This window comes from Camellia sinensis, chromosome 15 (genome assembly GCF_055761805.1).
Source record: "Camellia sinensis isolate YWXY chromosome 15, ASM5576180v1, whole genome shotgun sequence".
NCBI lineage: Eukaryota > Viridiplantae > Streptophyta > Magnoliopsida > Ericales > Theaceae > Camellia > Camellia sinensis.
Genome location: NC_138975.1, coordinates 93,420,169 through 93,425,755, shown reverse-complemented (window position 1 = coordinate 93,425,755; position 5,587 = coordinate 93,420,169).

Below are 5,587 nucleotides of genomic sequence, written 5' to 3'. Positions count from 1 at the left end.
AAGTGATGACTCATTTTCCTTGTGCCTTGGCTCTCGGGCATCACTTCCTGCACTCGAGCAGTCATATCTTTTGTGTCTTATGCTCGAGCACCACTTATTGTGCTCGAAGGGACTACACGTACATCAGTCCATAAAAGTTACTTTTTATATCACTTTTTCATCTCTCTCTCTAAACATTTCAAAACCATAGATCTAGACTCTCTCTCTCTTTAACACTCACCCTCTCTCTACAACTACACCTAGATCTATTGATTTGTCCACTCTACTCCCTTTGTTAAAAAGGTAGATCTCACCTAGAGATTCATTTTCATCTAAATAGAGTTGGACTTTAGCTTCATCTGAGTGTCATTCGTGTTTATCTCATCTTCTAGCTTTAAGATAGGGATCCTCTACACTCTTTTATGATTTTTAACTTAGCTATTTGTTTTTATAAAAACAATCTCGTGATTTTGGAGGATTTTGAACAAACTTAGAGTTTGGGTTTAAAATCAAAAGAGGGGTTTTCAAATGAATGTATTGAAAATAGTTGTCGGAGTGGAAACGAGGTTGAGTTATGATAAAATTATTGATTTTGATACTTGGAATGGATTTTGGAAGAAAAAAGGGTTTTGCCCTAAATGTCTTAAATGTTTATTTTGTATAAATAAACGGAATTGATGTTGGAAACATGAAATTGGATGGATATTGATATGGATGGTGGAGTGGGATATGTATTATCACTCACATCTTGAAATTTGAAAAGTTTATTTGTGTTGGAGATTTTATATCTGTTTAGACATATATATTTTGGGCTATCAGTGGAGGATAGGTATGACTGTTGTAGAAATTGCATGAGGATTAGGTGAATTGAAACTAATTTCTCATCTATTTGCATGGAGCATTATCACATCTTGATGTAATGTTATTGAGAAAAAAAGGTGAATCTTGGAAGGGGATGTATTCCATTGAATTAAGTTGGCATGTGTGCTCAGGGTGAAAGTCCCGAAAACTACATGGGTGTTGATTCTGCAAACAAAATATTCGTAAAATGGCAATAGTAGCGCTTGTATGGGCTACGTTTACATGGGCGTGTAGACACCACATTTTTTGCGGCCTTTTATGACTTGGATATTCTTGCAGGTACATCCGATGACGAGTCTGTTGCTTGCCGAGCACTCGAAGTCCTCAGCAGAATGCCACAGATTTGAGCCTTTCAAACCCTCCATCCATTTTGTCTCATTTTTGGACCAGGCAATTATCTTTCCATCCTACAATCTCTGGTGGCCTGCCAGCCATCCATGGAGATTGCCAGCCATCATTTCTTGCCTGCCGGCCATTGATGTGCCTTGCCGGCCATCACTGATGACCGGCCGGCCACTAGTATTTTCTGCAGATATTTTATGCCAGTTGTGCCAGCTGTCTGCACAGATGCTTGCATCTATCCACACATGAAGGGCTGGATCTCCTTATATAGATTTCACATTTTCTATATATAGGGACCCCCTCTCTCATGTTTTGAGGTTAGAAAATTTTGGAACAAAATTCTCTCTCTCTCTCTCTCTCTCTCTCTCTTGAAATTTTGTGCTTAGTTGCTTAGATACACTATACTTTTGCATATCAACCCTTAACTAAAGTGATTTGTCTTGGAGCTGAGGTTTCTTGAAGCTATCTTGGAGCTTCTTAAGTGGATTTTGGCTTGGTTTGTTGCCTAGAATTACTCTTCCTTTCAAGAGGTATAGCACTTGTCTTGTACACTTTGTTTTGCATACTCATTTTGCTATCTTTTCCCATTGTTTTTGGGCTGCTTTTGAACTGTAAAAAAACCTGTTTTGATGGACTAAAAGTGATGGTTTGAGACCATTTTAAGCTATGGGGTGCTTCACCCTTCTTTCTTTCTTGTTTGAAAAGCTTTTGCACCTTTGTTTTCCACTTTCAAACCAACTTTTTTTGGGCTTTTAACCACTGTAGTCTTGGCTCAAACGGTCCTTCTTGTGCTCGAGCGTTGGCTTTCTGTCTGCAAAACTACTGGGAGTTTTTATTTCACGCTTGAGTGACAACTTCTTGCTCTTGAGTGATGACGCCTTTTCCTTGTCGCTTGGCTCTCGAGCATCACTTCCTACACTCGAGCAGTCATATCTTTTTTGTCTTACACTCGAGTGTCACTTATTGCGCTCCAGCGGACTCCGCGTACATCAGTCCGTAAAAGTTACATTTTACATCATTTTTTCATCTCTCTCTCTAAACATTTTAAAACCATAGATCTAGACTCTCTCTCTCCTTCTAACACTCACCCTCTCTCTACAACTACACCTCGATCTATTGATTTCTCCACTCTACTCCCTTTGTTAAAAAGGTAGATCTCACCTAGAGATTTGTTTTCATCTGAATAGAGTTGGATTTCAGCTTCATCCGAGTTTCATCCGTGTTTATCTCATCTTCTAGCTTTAAGATAGGGATCCTCTACACGCTTTTATGATTTTTAACTTAGCTATTTTCTTTTATAAAACAATCTTGTGATTTTGGAGGATTTTGAACAAATCTGGAGTTTTGGTTTAAAATCAAAAGATGGGTTTTCAAATGGATGTATTGAAAGTAGTTGTGGGAGTGGAAATGAGGTTAAGTTGTGATAAAATTATTGATTTTGATACTTGGAATGGATTTTGGAAGAAAAAGGGGTTTTGCCCTAAATATCTTAAATGTTTATTTTGTATAAATAAATGGAATTGATGTTGGAAACGTGAAATTGGATGGATATTGATATGGATGGTGGAGTGGGATATGTATTATCACTCACATCTTGAAATTTGAAAAGTTTATTTGTGTTGGAGGTTTTATATCTCTTTAGACATATGTATTTTGGGCTATTTGTGGAGAATAGCTATGATTATTGTAGAAATTGCATGAGGATTAGATGAATTGAAACTAATTTCTCATCCATTTGCATGGAGCATTATCACATCTTGATATAACATTACTGAGAAAAATGGTGAATCTAGGACGGGGACGTATTCTATTGAATTAAGTTGGCCTATGTGCTCAGGGTAAAAGTTTCGAAAACTGGGCGTGTACATAGGTGTTGATTCTGCGAACGAAATATCCGTAAAATGGCAATAGTAGCGCTTGTATAGGCTATATTTACATGGGCGTGTACACACCACATTTTTTACGCCCTTTTAAGACTTGGATGTTCTTGCAGGTACATCCGATGATGAGTCTGTTTGCTCGCCGAGCGCTCGAAGTCCTCAGCGGAATGCCACAGATTTGAGCCTTTCAAACGCTACATCCTTTTTGTCTCATTTTTTGACCAGGCTATTATCTTTCCAACTTGCAATCTCTGGTGGCCTGTCGGCCATCCTTGGAGGTTGTCAGCTATCATTTCTTGTCTGTCGGCCATTGATGTGCCTTGCCGGCCATCAATGATGCCTTGCTGGCCATCACTGATGGCCAGCTGGCCACCAGTGTTTTCTACAGATATTTTATGCCAGCTGTTTGCACAAATGCTTGTACCTGTCCACACGTGGAGGGTTGGATCTCCTTGTATAGATTTCATGTTTTTTTATATATAGGGACCCCATCTCTCATGTTTTGAGGGTAGAAAATTTTGGAACAAAATTCTCTCTCTTTCTCTCTCTCTCTCTCTCTCTCTCTTGAAATTTTGTGCTTAGTTGCTTAGATACACTATACTTTTGTACATCAACCCTTAACCAAAGTGATTTGTCTTGGAGCTGAGGTTTCTTAAAGCTATCTTGGAGCTTCTTATGTGGATTTTGGCTTGGTTTGTTTCCTAGAATTACTCTTCCCTTCAAGAGGTATAGCACTTGTCTTGTACACTTTGTTTTGCATACTCATTTTGCTATCTTTTCCCATTGTTTTTGGGCTGCTTTTGAACTGCCAAAAAACCTATTTTGGTGGACTAAAAGTGATGGTTTGATACCATTTTAAATTAGGAGATGCTTCACCCTTCTTTCTTTCTTGTTTGAAAGGCTTTTGCACCTTTCTTTTCCACTTTCAAACCAACTTTTTTTGGGCTTTTAACCACTGAATGTCAGAGTATTTTCAGTGACAAAAAACATGTTTTGAAGTCCAAAATTGGAAGGGTTAGCCTCCCTTCCTTGTGTCTTGTTTGCTAGCCTAGTCACTTCTATATGTTAGCATGACTTTCTAGCTTTTTGTAGCTATATTCCAGCATGTTTTTGCCTTTGTTTTTGACTGCTTTAGCTCTGTTTGGGGCTATTTGGGCTAGTTAAGTCTTGTTTTGCATGGTTGTAGTGTAAAGGTCCTCACAAGCTTGGTGTTTTAGGCCATCAGACACCCCTTGTTTGAGTTGATTGCATGTTTTGGTGTTGTTTTGCACTTTATTTCTGCACCTAAAGCTCTACAACCTCCCTCATTTCTTGACTTTTTAAATTTACTTTGAGGTTTGTTTCAAACTTGGGATTCTTTAAGCTTGAGATTGAGGTCCATGCTTAATGGTTTAATCCTCTGTTGAGGGTTCATTACCAATGGTATGAAACTTCTGTCACGCCTTAAACTACACCTTGTTTGATGCTTCCTTCCCTTTAGAGGACTTTAACTCACCTTTTAGACTCAATTGGATTAAGGAATGGTTGGTAAAGTAAGATGAGTAATTAAAACTCAGAACTAAAAGTGAGCCAAGATATGAATTTGGTTGTGTTCAATCGGACGTTAATTGAACACATGAAACTTGGACCATTTCATACTTGTTAGTGATAAAATGATCCAAGTCTCCAAGGTCAACTTATTCCCTTGATCTTTCATGAAATGGAGAAGGTTTGTGTCACATTTTGCATTTATTAAACTTGCACCTCTCGAGTCACAAGCCATCATGCAATGAAATTGCTTGAGTTGGTGGTTTGTGGCTTGAGTTCACAACTCCTTGGATTTGTTCATGAAAAGGATGGGTGAATTGTGCAAACAATCTGTGGGAATACCCTCTTTTTGCTCTGTTTGTTCTCTGTTGCAGCAAGTTGATCCAGTGCATCAGTGGCCGGCAGGCCACTATCCATGGTCGGCAGGTGGCCGGCAGTGCACCATTGATGGCTGGCAGGCCACTTCCATGTCCAATAGGTGGCTGGCAAGTTTTACCAGTGGCCGACTGGCCACTGATGCAAACCTCAGTAGAGTATTGGTAAGGTGAAGCAAAATTGTTCTGAAAGTGTTCAATTGTGCAAACAGAGGCTCTCGAGACGAAAGCGGAGGTCTTTTTAGGAGGAAACCGAGCATGCACATGCATATCTTTCATTTCCCCGAGGCAGAGCAGTAATTAGTTTAGTCTAGTTACTTAATTTAATTATTAGTTGCAAGTCTTGTAATTATTTAATTAATTAGTTAGCTAATTTGTTCAAAATGTTGTAATAATTAGTTAATTAGTTTAGCTATTTATTTCATTTTGGTTTGTAATAATTAGCTTAGTTAGTTGCTAATTAGCTTAGCTTAGTTAGTTTAGCTTTATTCATTTGAACTCTCCTTCGTGAGAGCGTAATGTAATAATGTGTATGTTTTCCAACCCCATGTCTTTTTCCCTTTTATTTATTCGCTTTTGATGGTTAGTTTAGGGATATGTTTCGATTAGCATACCTTATGCTTG